Source organism: Macrosteles quadrilineatus, unplaced genomic scaffold (genome assembly GCF_028750875.1).
Source record: "Macrosteles quadrilineatus isolate MER2022 unplaced genomic scaffold, UCM_ALF_1.0 Scaffold_1__1_contigs__length_201487025, whole genome shotgun sequence".
Taxonomy (NCBI): domain Eukaryota; kingdom Metazoa; phylum Arthropoda; class Insecta; order Hemiptera; family Cicadellidae; genus Macrosteles; species Macrosteles quadrilineatus.
Genome location: NW_026542594.1, coordinates 196,869,731 through 196,882,672, shown reverse-complemented (window position 1 = coordinate 196,882,672; position 12,942 = coordinate 196,869,731). Strand labels below are relative to the sequence as shown.

General features: G+C 42.6%; 1 long non-coding RNA gene across 2 annotated transcripts in view; it reads right to left on the bottom strand.

The window, feature by feature from the left end:
* The window catches only part of LOC128993539 (uncharacterized), a 53,449-nt gene that overhangs the window by 19,667 nt on the left and 20,840 nt on the right, over positions 1 to 12,942 (bottom strand). For both annotated transcript variants that reach the window (XR_008490767.1, XR_008490768.1), the window contains 2 exons: positions 11,078 to 11,210; positions 2,922 to 3,120 (listed from right to left, as the gene is read on the bottom strand). This is a non-coding gene — a long non-coding RNA (uncharacterized LOC128993539). The remainder of the gene's footprint in view (positions 1 to 2,921; positions 3,121 to 11,077; positions 11,211 to 12,942) is intronic.

Below are 12,942 nucleotides of genomic sequence, written 5' to 3'. Positions count from 1 at the left end.
CACCCTGCTCGCCCTGGCTGTACCCTACCCTGCCCTGCTGGCCCAGGCTATACCCTACCCTGTACTGCTGGCCCTGGCTGTACCCAACCCTACCCTGCTCTAGTGGCCCTGGCTGTACCCTACCCTACCTTTCTCGCCCTGGCTGTACCCTACCCTGCCCTGCTGGCCCAGGCTATACCCTACCCTGCACTGCTGGCCCTGGCTGTACCCAACTCTACCCTGCTCGCTCCCGGCTGTACCCTACCCTGCCCTGCTCGCCCCCGGCTGTACCCTACCCTGCCCTGCTGGCCCTAGCTGTACTCTACCCTACCCTACCCTGCTAGCCCTGGCTGTATCCTACCCTGCCCTGCTCGCCCTGGCTGTACCCTACCCTACCCTGCTCTAGTGGCCCTGGCTGTACCCTAACCTGCCCTGCTCGCCCCCGGCTGTACCCTACCCTACCCTGCTCTAGTGGCCCTGGCTGTACCCTACCCTACCCTACCCTGCTCTAGTGGCCCTGGCTGTACCCTACCCTGCCATGCTGGCCCTAGCTGTACCCTACCCTACCCTGCTAGCCCTGGCTGTACCCTACCCTACCTTTCTCGCCCTGGCTATACCCTACCCTGCCCTGCTGGCCCAGGCTATACCCTACCCTGCTCTACTGGCCCTAGCTGTACCCTAACCTGCCCTGCTCGCCCCCGGCTGTACCCTACCCTGCCCTGCTCGCCCCCGGCTGTACCCTACCCTGCCCTGGTTCCCGGCTGTACCCTACGCCCCCTGCTGGCCCTGGCTGTACCCTACACTACCTTTCTCGCCCAGGCTATACCCTACCCTAACCTGCTGGCCCAGGCTATACCCTACCCTGCACTGCTGGCCCTGGCTGTACCCTACCCTACCCTACCCTGCCCTGCTCGCCCCCGGCTGTACCCTACCCTGCCCTGCTGGCCCTAGCTGTACCCTACCCTACCCTGCTCTACTGGCCCTAGCTGTACCCTACGCTGCCCTGCTGGCCCTTGATGTACCCTACCCTACCCTGCTCTACTGGCCCTAGCTGTACCCTACGCTGCTCTGCTGGCCCTGGCTAACCCCCCTACGCTGCTCTGCTGGCCCTCGCTATACCCTACCCCACCCTGCTCGCCCTGGCTGTACCCTACCCTGCCCTGCTGGCCCTGGCTCTACCCTGCCCTGCTGGCCCTGGCTGTACCCTACCCTGCCCGCCCCCGGCTGTACCCTACCCTGCCTTGCTCCCCCTGGCTGTACCCTACCCTACCCTGCTCTAGTGGCCCTGGCTGTACCCTACCCCACCCTGCTCACCCTGGCTGTACCCTACCCTGCCCTGCTCGCCCTGGCTGTACCCTACCCTACCCTGCTCTAGTGGCCCTGGCTGTACCCTAACCTGCCCTGCTCGCCCCCGGCTGTACCCTACCCTGCCCTGCTCGCCCCCGGCTGTACCCTACCCTGCTGCCCCTTACCCTGCCCTGGTTCCCGGCTGTACCCTACGCCCCCTGCTGGCCCTGGCTGTACCCTAACCTGTCCTGCTCGCCCTATACTGGCCCTTTCAGTACCCTACGCTGCCCTGCTCGCCCCTGACTGTACCCTACCCTGCCCTGCTGGCCCTGGCTGTACCCTACCCTACCCTGCTCTAGTGGCCCTGGCTGTACCCTAACCTGCCCTGCTCGCCCCCGGCTGTACCCTACCCTGCCCTGCTCGCCCCCGGCTGTACCCTACCCTGCTGCCCCTTACCCTGCCCTGGTTCCCGGCTGTACCCTACGCCCCCTGCTGGCCCTGGCTGTACCCTAACCTGTCCTGCTCGCCCTATACTGGCCCTTTCAGTACCCTACGCTGCCCTGCTCGCCCCTGACTGTACCCTACCCTGCCCTGCTGGCCCTGGCTGTACTCTACCCTACCCTACCCTGCTCTAGTGGCCCTGGCTGTACCCTACCCTGCCCTGCTGGCCCTAGCTGTACCCTACCCTACCCTGCTAGCCCTTGCTGTACCCTACCCTACCCTGCTCTAGTGGCCCTGGCTGTACCCTACCCTGCCCTGCTGGCCCTAGCTGTACCCTACCCTACCCTGCTAGCCCTTGCTGTACCCTACCCTACCTTTCTCGCCCTGGCTATACCCTACCCTGCCCTGCTGGCCCTGGCTGTACCCTAACCTTTCCTGCTCGCCCTATACTGGCCCTGGCAGTACCCTACCCTGCCTTGCTCGCCCTCGGCTGTATCCTACCCTGCCCTGCTCTACTGGCCCTAGCTGTACCCTACGCTGCCCTGCTGGCCCTGGCTATACCCTACGCTGCCCTCCTGGCCCTGGCTAAACCCTACCCTGCCCTGCTGGCCCTGGCTGTACCCTAACCTGTCCTGCTCGCCCTATACTGGCCCTGGCAGTACCCTACATTGCCTTGCTCGCCCTCGGCTGTACCCTACCCTGCCCTGCTGGCCCTGGCTGTATCCTACCCTGCCCTGCTGGCCCTGGCTGTATCCTACCCTGCCCTGCTGGCCCTGGCTGTACCCTACCCTGCCCTGCTGGCCCTGGCTGTACCTTACCCTACCCTGCTAGCCCTTGCTGTACCCTACCCTACCTTTCTCGCCCTGGCTATACCCTACCCTGCACTGCTGGCCCTGGCAGTACCCTACCCTACCCTGCTCTAGTGGCCCTGGCTGTACCCTAACCTGCCCTGCTCGCTCCCGGCACCCTGCTGGCCCTGGCTGTACCCTGCCCTGCTGGCCCTGGCTGTACCCTAACGTGCCCTGGTCGCCCTATACTGGCCCTGGCAGTACCCTACGCTGCCCTGCTCGCCCCCAGCTGTACCCTACACTGCCTTACTGGCCCTAGCTGTACCCTATCTTGCGCTACTCGCTCCATCTGCACCTAAAGCTGCTCTACCTAGTACTTCCTTTATCCCCCACTGCCCTCTTTAGTAATTATTTCTACTGACATACCGCTTTATACTTGATCTGGTTTTCAGGTTACTCCAGCGGTGATCTTGTTTTACTCCAGGCCAGGAATGGTCTACACATTGCTGTAAGGTAGACCCAATCCAAGGTTGCGCCGCTGATGCTTTTCCCTCTTCACCTCTTCATTGAAGTTGTTTATTTGGCACATCATGATTGTTCCCATCCTTATGTTGTAATGAATTTTCTGTCAAATAAAACTTTTAAGTTAGATTGATCTTTTGCTATCCTTGACACACATTTACTTTTCATATGAAAATAAACAAATGTTCATTTAAATAAATTTGAAAAAATTAAACATAAAATTGACCCTACACTACCACCACATCACAATCTTATTACCCTTGCTGTAGACTAAGCAAATTAAAATTTCCATTAAATATTTTCTTAAAATTCTCAGATTTATTACGTATTTTATAATACATAGTTTAATGAATACATAGGTTAACTTCTACAGGCAAGGTAATAAGGTGTGTTACTTAATGAAATATTATTCGCTCCAAGGATGAAATAAATTTGCCTAATTTTGTTAATATACATCCTGCAACCTAGGAAACATACAATAATTTACTGCATGTCCATAAGGGAAATTTAGATATTTAAAATTATATGCAGTTTTAGAACTTTTCTACGTAATCGTTTGACGTAAAACATATTATTTTTTCCAGCTCTAAGAAACGGTATTGAATCAAATTGCATAGATTTCTGCTTTGAGGGTCAAAAATAAAAAGCTCCATTTTACTCCATACAACCCTGCAAATCCCCTTTACTAACAACGTCTGGTTCAAATAGCCTAAAAGTAAGTTTACATATTTGTAACAAATTTCATCAAAACCAGCTCATTATCCTGCTATCGGACATGCTCTATATTATAAATACCCCCGCCACAGCAAACCTGCAGACTAAGCAAATTTCAACTTGTCTGATTACATATTTACTAAAATACTTCCGTAAATAAGACATATTTATTCCCAATTTAAATAACATTAGATATAACGAGTGCTTAGGTTTGCTGCAACGGGGAAGGTAAACAGTGTTTTTTGACCAAACAACAATAGTATAGGATGATATAAATAAGTTTGCCAAATGATCAACATATATCCATAAACAAGTAAACTACAACAGTTTTCATTTTCTCCATAAGAATAACATGGGAATTTTAAATTTGCATTTTTTTTAATTTTCTCTGTGACCGTTAGGCATACAACAATGCTTCAATATACTAAATTATTTATTTTTTTAAGCTCTACAAAATGGTTGGGAAATAAATTCTAAAATTTTATGTTTTTAGGGTCAAAAATGGGAAAAACCCATTTTTACCCCATAAAACCCCCCATAAACCCCTGTTCCCATGGTCCGATTATGCTGGATCGCGAACTCGTTTGAATAAATGTAGGTTTGCTCTATTTGACGAGTTTTGCACTCAGACCTTCACTTTCACCCGACGATTGCTATTTTATATGGGTGAAAGTGAATGTCTTAGTGCAAAATTCCTCTAATAGAGCGATCAGACATGCCAAGAGCAGCAGCTTGTCCACGCGCCGGGCGATGCGGGCTCGTTAGCACAGCTCGTCGTGCTCGCTCCACGTTCTCCGGCGTTCTCACTGACCTTGGACGGCATGTAGGCCTACGTTTTTCAGTTGATCCTGTGGATCTAAAGGCATCCACCCAAAATTTGATGGTGTTTCGGGATAGGTTCCCCATGAGCCACCTTAAAATGCCTACGAAACTTATGTTGCGTATCAACAAATCAAATCAAATCAAAAATCACTTTATTCACATATATAAATACAGGAATACATTATCAGGGTAAGAATAGTATTCCCCCGAATGGACTGCAAGTCCGTGCTCGAGGGAAGAGCTCTTACCAGCAGGAAATAAGTTTTGGTTATTGTCCATAGGTAAAAAAAAATGTGCACACTGTTTATAAATAATGTGTACATCTGTACTTAATACGTATCAGGAGCTTTTAATAAATGTATATATATGCTATATAAATATATTGTATACTAGAATTAATTAACAATAAACAGCCTTAAGCAACGATAAAAATATTAATCTATGAAGAAAAATTTATTTTGATAGCTATTATGGCGGCGTTTGATGTCAGAGATTAATTTAAATGTAAGGCGAGCGAATTAAAGCCTCTGCAGCCTCTCTTCCCACAGTCATCAGCCACTCACAGACCTTGCTTTTATACACAGCGACACTGCCTGATTCAGCATCAGTTATGTTGGGCGGCAAGTTGCGATAAAGGATGTGAGCTATGTAAAACACGTTATTTTTCAAGGAACTATATGCTAGTTGTGGAGTGCGGTATCCAAAGTTATGCCTGTGTCTAGTGTGATAACTGTGTTGTAAGTTAGAAAAAATAATTTCCTTGTTGTTCTTAATGAAAAGTAATAGTGTTTTGATAAACAATTGTCTAATATTTAAAACTGGGAATTCGGAAAAAAGTAAACTTGTTGAATAATGTTTTGGCCTTTTAAGAATAATTTTGATTAAGGTTTTCTGGGTTACGTGAAGAGGAGCCAATGTGGCAGCAGATACACCGCCCCACGCCAGTATGCCATACTGCAGCACAGACTGCACGTATGCATAGTAAACGTATCTGCAGTGATCAACCGTTAACACACGGCTTAGTTGATAAAAGGCGTAGACCAGTTTCCTCAATCTTTGCTTTACATAGATAATATGAGGAGACCATGTCATCCTTTGATCAATGATCACCCCAAGGTACTTGTATTGGTCCACACGATCGACTGTGTCACATCCGCAGGTATTAGACCATAGATCGCCACATGAATGAAGATAGAGTTTTCTAGGGCCAGGGTCACGAGTTCGAGATAAGAAAACTGGCATGCACTTGGTTTTTGATACATTCAATGTCAATGTGTTATGATCCAGCCAATTTTTTATTTTAAGTAAGTCAGATGCAGCTTGATGGTAGACATCATCCCACGTATTACCCGAGGACACTACCGCTGTGTCGTCAGCAAAAAGAAACAATTTACCATTGACTCTTAATTTAGTAATGTTATTGATATATATTAAAAAGAGAAGAGGGCCTAGGTTACTTCCTTGGACGACACCATAGTCAATGTTAGTGATATCACTATTTTCGCCATTGATAGTAACGAACTGTGATCGACCAGTCAAATAGCTGCGGAACAACAGAGTAGCCACTTTTAAAATACGCCTCAACGACAAACGCGCGATGTATACCGGTCCACTGCTCCATGGCGACTGAAGTGGGGTCAATTGGCCTTGAGAATGAGCCGCTAACCACCACCCCCCTCCACTCGGCTGCCGTACTGTACTCGATTGAAAACCGTCAGATATTTCTGCCGCTCCCTGTGTGTATATATATATATATATATATATATATATATATATATGAATTTGAACGGATGGTGTTTTTGGCCTCTAGGGACCTCAAAACAACAAAAAAATCGGTTCCAGCGTCCAGGTCTTACCATGAGTACTACGGTAATAGCTTATTCCCTATCTAACAAAAAACCACTAAGTGGTAACACTTTCCCCGCCAAGTCAGCAATCCAAAAAAGATAATAAATCATTACTTTTTCCGCCAAGAAAAACAATGTAATGTATGTAAGTTTGGCAACTTGGCGGCAGACTTTTGCTCGATCACTTTAAAAATACCATAAAACTAGTTTCATTGAGCAAGTATCTCTCCCATTAGTACATTGCTAGGTGAGAGCTTATTTTACAAAACTTGACCTTATTTGTGCCACATTTCATAAAATCATAATAGTGATGGTTTTATATTTACTGATTACCTCGAAATTATTATACTTAGTTGGACTAATTAATTAGAGAAGTTGATTTGTGAAATTATCCACGAACGTAACTTAAATGAAAAAAAAAACAAGCAAAAGTCTGCCGCCAAGTTGCCAAACTTACATACATTACATTGTTTTTCTTGGCGGAAAAAGTAATGATTTATTATCTTTTTTGGATTGCTGACTTGGCGGGGAAAGTGTTACCACTTAGTGGTTTTTTGTTAGATTTTATTTATTTTTGTAGAAAATTAACCGTTCAAATAAAAATACTCTTTTCTCTGAAAAAAAAAATAAATTTTAATGCTAAAGTTGACTGAACTCTCGATCTTCCGGTAGTCTTTGCAGAGGGTACCGGTTTTGTACTCTCATCCTGCACTTTTTCGACATTTTTGGTCTGGCACCACTTCCTGTCTCTCACATAAGGAGCCGAAGAGGAGTCACAACTTGTGTTGTAAAGTGGAAGGTCAGACCTGTACTTCTGCCTTAGTCTGTTGTATTCGAGAATGGCGGATTTCTGAGGCTTCACATCTCTTGGGTTAAAGTTAATAAGATGAAGCCCTTCTAATGAAGTCACTCGTGACAAGGCAACATATGATTGGCCACATGTAAATATGGACTCCCCAATATCAATTATTACGCTATTTAAGCTGAGGCCCTGGCATTTGTGAATTGTAACCGCGTAGGACATCGATATCGGGAATTGCTCTCGATACACAAATGCGTTATCCATCACTTGAAACTTGACGTTTACTCGCTGTAGGTGATGGGTAATGCCACAATCAAAGTTAATTGTCACTGAGTCTACGTCATCAGAATTGTCTGTATTAAACCTCAACCCCGTTACTGTTCCAATGGCGGAGTTAACTAGCCCCACAGTGACGTCAATGTTTCTAAGCAACATAACTTTAGCACCAACCTTAATAGGAATAATTTTCTCCATACCAGCCGTTCTGCTGCAGTCAGAGTTGTAAGAGGACAGTATCTTTTTAACTTTGTTTTGTTGACGAGGTAGACAGTCAACTGAGTCTTTTGCAACCAAGTTAACGACAGGACCACTTATTCTATTGACCATTTCATCATTTATTATGGAGCATTGGTAACCAGTTGAACAAAGACACACAGAATTGTTGGGAAAAGCAGACAAGTAATCTCCTAATAGAGAAAGGTTTTCACAAGCAGTTTTTCCATTAAGATGTATTTTCTTGCTTTCAATTAGACGGATGTCCTCAACGGTCATATTGCCTACTCTGACTTTGCTTAACACATCAGCAAACTTAGAATCTTGAGCTTGTCGCATGTTTGTAGTAAGTTCATCATAAGAGAACTGTTCAGACCAGATGTTAACACAAGACAGAGAGCCAACAAAAGAACTAAGTTTGCTACTGTCAAGTTCAATGAATGGGGAGTCTTCGTGTACTGGTGGAAGTTGTAAAAGGTCTCCAAAGAGCAGTATATGTTTTTTACCAAACCAGCCGTTACTTTGGTCTGAGGTGTTGAATATTTCACACAATCTGAGATTTATGTACATCAATGTTAGATTGGAGACCATGGACACTTCGTCTATTATGAAGAGCACCACATCTTTCAGGTTGGATCTCAACATTTTTAAAACATCATCAGTAAGAGCTTTGTACTTTGGAGTTTTTCCATGCTCAACTGGCAGCTGAAACACTTTGTAGATCGTAGAACCATTGATGTTGTAAGCACTTAGTCCTGTGGGAGCTGATATTGATGTAGAGGCTTGAAGACATTTTTTAGTCCAAGAGCTATTAAAATGCAATTAAAACATAGCCATGGTATCTTACCAAATGGTCCTAAGAAATGTTCTCAATGTTCTTAAACTAGATCTCTTCACTACACATAAACAATGCTGCTCTTTTTGTAAACATGAAAAAGACAACAAACACGTTTTATTTACAGCTGTTAAAATTATTAATACAATGTTAAAAGACTTAGTTAAATAATTTAGCTAGTATCCTAGTATATAATTATATAGAAACATATGTATAAAATGTGATTGCATCTGGTGGCCTACTTAGCACCAATTTATAGTTGACTTAAAATTCGGGCAGATGAATATATTTTATTCTTTGTACTTTATATTTCATTGCTAAGATTTAATTATGATTTAAATGCTTATTGTTGTGAGTTCAATTGTAAATAAAGGTGTTGAAAGTAATAGCCCTCTGTTTTAACGTTTTTAAAGCTTTTACCAACTTAAATAGAATTCAACCTAATATTGAAGTGAATTCCAACATTACTGGCAATGCGTTGGTGTTACATAAGTGTTCTGATAATTAAACCCGTATATCTAAAGACTAGTGTAAATTGAGCCCTTGGGTGACTTTCTACAGCCAGTTTCAACGTCTAGAACTGTGTGCAAAACCTCCCATTTCCCCATTTTTATTTGTCATGAATAAGTAGACATTTTAATACTAACTATGACGATTGCATTCATAAAATCTCAAAACATATTGTAGGCTACGGCAATATTGTCCTAAAAGCTGTTTACTGACTTTCTAAAGCCATATTAATGTATATAATTGTGTCCAACTAACTAACTTTCAATTGCGTAATATTGTTTTATTTGCTGTGCTATTGTCCACAAAGTTGATCTATGTGGAACTTAATACTACTCCTGCTATCGCTTATTAAGTTTAATAAAATCTACATTGATGTGTGTTTAAGACATTGCGTGTTTTAAGGACGAAATGTACGTTTAAATTTATTTTTCCAGGGTCCAAGGAGGGGGGGCTTTAGCCCCTGTAGCCCCCCCCCCTTGGAACCGTCACGGGGGGGAATATCTCTTCTCTAAGTAATTTTATATAGTAAGTAGTTCAAATCATTCGGTATACCTGAAAAAAATACTTTATAAAAGTTTTAAAATAATCATCACCTGTTCCTATAAATTTCTCTAACATTTAAATTTATTGATATTTAATCGCAGCTGGTCCTTCTTTTTATTTTGATTTGTTTTGATTTTAATCCCATGTTATTTAAATGGGCCAAAATCGTACTTTGAGGGCTTGCCAAGGGTTTATGGGTCAACGTACCGACTTGAGACCCTCAAAAGGCACATCTACACGCTAAGGGCTTTCACACAACATAAAGAACATTAAAATTGAGCCAGTGGTTTGGGCTGTAGGTCCGTCAACATTTAAGGAGAAGAAGGAGAACACGGAAAATTTGTGAATTTTCAAACTAGTTTTTCTTTGCTCAAACACAACCGTTTTTTAAATTCTTTTTTTTATTTTGTTGAGAATGATTGCCCCTATCCAGTAGATGAACAATTATTTTAATAGCTTTTGTTTCTTCAGAGCTATAGACGAGTAAAAAAGCCACTTTGTCACGTCATGTATATATACACTGCAGCAGCTGTGTACCGCTGGGGGACTTGGCGGGGCGGAACGCTGCCGCGTTCCTTAATATGGGAAATTCGCTAAAAAATGAATTTGAAAGAATGTTTTTTTTTAAATCTGGGAACCTCGAAACAAAAAAGTCTGGTGTCTCCGTCTTACCATGAGACATACGGAATTGCTTATTCCTTAGAATGGGACGATAAGCCAAATTCTATAAACGAGGTAAAATATGAATGTTCAACAAAGTAAATAAGAGGTTAATTGACCTTGGACGTGTATGAATTTGATGGAATGGTGTTTTTTGTCTCTGACAAAATGGGAAATAGGTACTTGTACCCTAATATTCCATACATGGAAAATTCGCTAAAATTATATGTTTTTGAAGAAATTGGGTAGAAATGTGTAAACCCTATCATTCATTCTTAAAACGAGTTTGCTAACCAACATGGCCGGAATATGGCAACAGGGTTTTATGGGGTTAAGTGGGTTTTTTTTAATTTTTCACACTCAAAAGATTAAAATTCACAATTTCTTTACAAACTTTTGTCGAGTCCAGAAAAAAAATAATTATGTATATCTAAGCGTTTTATAAGCTTAATGAGGGAAGTCTGAAGAGGAAAATATTTAGTGAAAATCCAATGGGGCAAATGGAAATTTGCTTAGACTGCAGGATTGCTGTTGCAGGGGTTTTCTTTACCCTTAGAACAGTTCAGTACAACCAAAAGCTAAAAGGGGCATTTTAGAGCCCACCATTAAAAAATAAATAATACCTTGTTTAAGCTGTATTTACAATTTACAGTAAATAGTGAAAGTGAATAAACACACTACTGACAATCCAGTGGTATGTCTAGATGTAGCCCTATGATATGTATACATTATTTCAGTTCAATAGTAATCATATTGCTGTGACTTGACTACACAACAGTCACACATCAGCTGGTACAGTAAGTCTAGTAACTAAGTTATTAAGTAGCAAACATACCTATGGTGTGGATTCCATTGGCCATTGCAGACTTGATATAATGATGAGAGACTTGTCTTCAAACGCTAAAGTTGCGAGCCATCCACGCGATGAAGTTGGCCACCTTCTGTATCTTGACTGGGTCTCGCTTTCCCTGGGCAAATTGAATGTTATTTCCAAACATCTAATAATAATGAATAATTTATTTTATTGGTCATCTGGATACATAACCTATAATTGACAAACAACATTGTGGTTTAAATAAATGTTGAGGAAGTCGAATTACAAAATAATTGTAAGGACTCAGAATGAAGACTTTACAAAGATATTTATGTGAAAATATATAATTTCAAAGTCGTTATTTCTTATATTCAACTCAAATTTAAAAAATACCCCCGTCGCAGCAAACCTGCCGACTAAGCGAATTTCCATTTGTCTGAATTGATTTTAAATTAAATATCTAAATATATAAAAGGCAAAGCCCTCACTGACTCGCTCACTCATCACTAATTCTCCCACTTCCCATTTACCTAGGAGGCTGAAATTCGGTACACCGATTCTTTGGGCATTAAATAGGAAAACTAAGTAGTTTATATTCTGATCGGGCTTTCGGGCTCCGCCCCAGTGGCTCTGGAGTTCCCCATGTTAACCTTATGATTTTTCACATTTAAAACGAATTAATGAATCTTAACAGCTGTTTCAATTAAACAAGTTGGTTCTGTTCTATGATGTTCAATAACATTAAAGTTACAAGGATTACCAACAGGCTGCAGCACTATTATTTTTTTAAATTTATCACAACAACCAAAGATTACATATGCTGCAACTAATTTGCAACCAAAAGGTGAGTGAGCGTAGCGAACGAACTTCAATCTGGAGGCGAGTTAGCGTAGCGAACGAGCTAACCTGAAGGCAAGTGAGCGCAGCGAACGAGCTCTAACCTAAAGGTGAGTGAGCGTAGCGAACGAACTTCAAGGATTACCAACAGGCTGCAGCACTATTATTTTTTAAAATTTATCACAACAACCAAAGATTACATATGCTGCAACTAATTTGCAACCAAAAGGTGAGTGAGCGTAGCGAACGAACTTCAATCTGGAGGCGAGTTAGCGTAGCGAACGAGCTAACCTGAAGGCAAGTGAGCGCAGCGAACGAGCTCTAACCTAAAGGTGAGTGAGCGTAGAAAACGAACTTCAACCAGGACGTGATTGAGCCATGCGAATACTTATGAAGTTAAACGGGGCAAAGCCCACGGGTACAGCTAGTATTTAAATAACATTAGGTTTTATGAGTACCTAGGTTTGCTGCTACAAGGAAACTAATAATGTGTGTTTTTAGTTAGATATTGATAGCTTAGTATAAAATAAATAAATTTGCCAAGTTTGATCAAAATATATCCATAAACAAGCAAACTGCAACATTTTACAATATTCTCCATAAGAATAACATGGGAATTTTAAATTTACAACTTTTTTAAATTTTCTTCGTTACCAATTATTGAACAAAAATACTTTTATATACTAAATTATTTGTTTTTTTAAGCTCTTTAAAAAGGTCTAAAGAGAAATTGGGAAATTTTGTGTTTTGAGGGTCAAAAGTGAGAAAAATCAATTTTTACCCCATAAAACCCCCCGTAAAGCCCCGTTCCCATGGTCCGATCATGCTGGTTCGTGAACTCATTCAAGTTTATCCCGCTGTACACCTTTAAACCAAATTTCATCAAAATCTGACAAAAATTACTCAAGTTATCGCGTTCACGGACGTATATATATACATATATAAACATTTGAACGAAAGGTGTTTTTGGCCTCTGGGGACATCAATATGAAAAAGTATATCGATCCCGGGTCTAAGTCTTACCGTGCCACCTACAGTAATAGCTACTT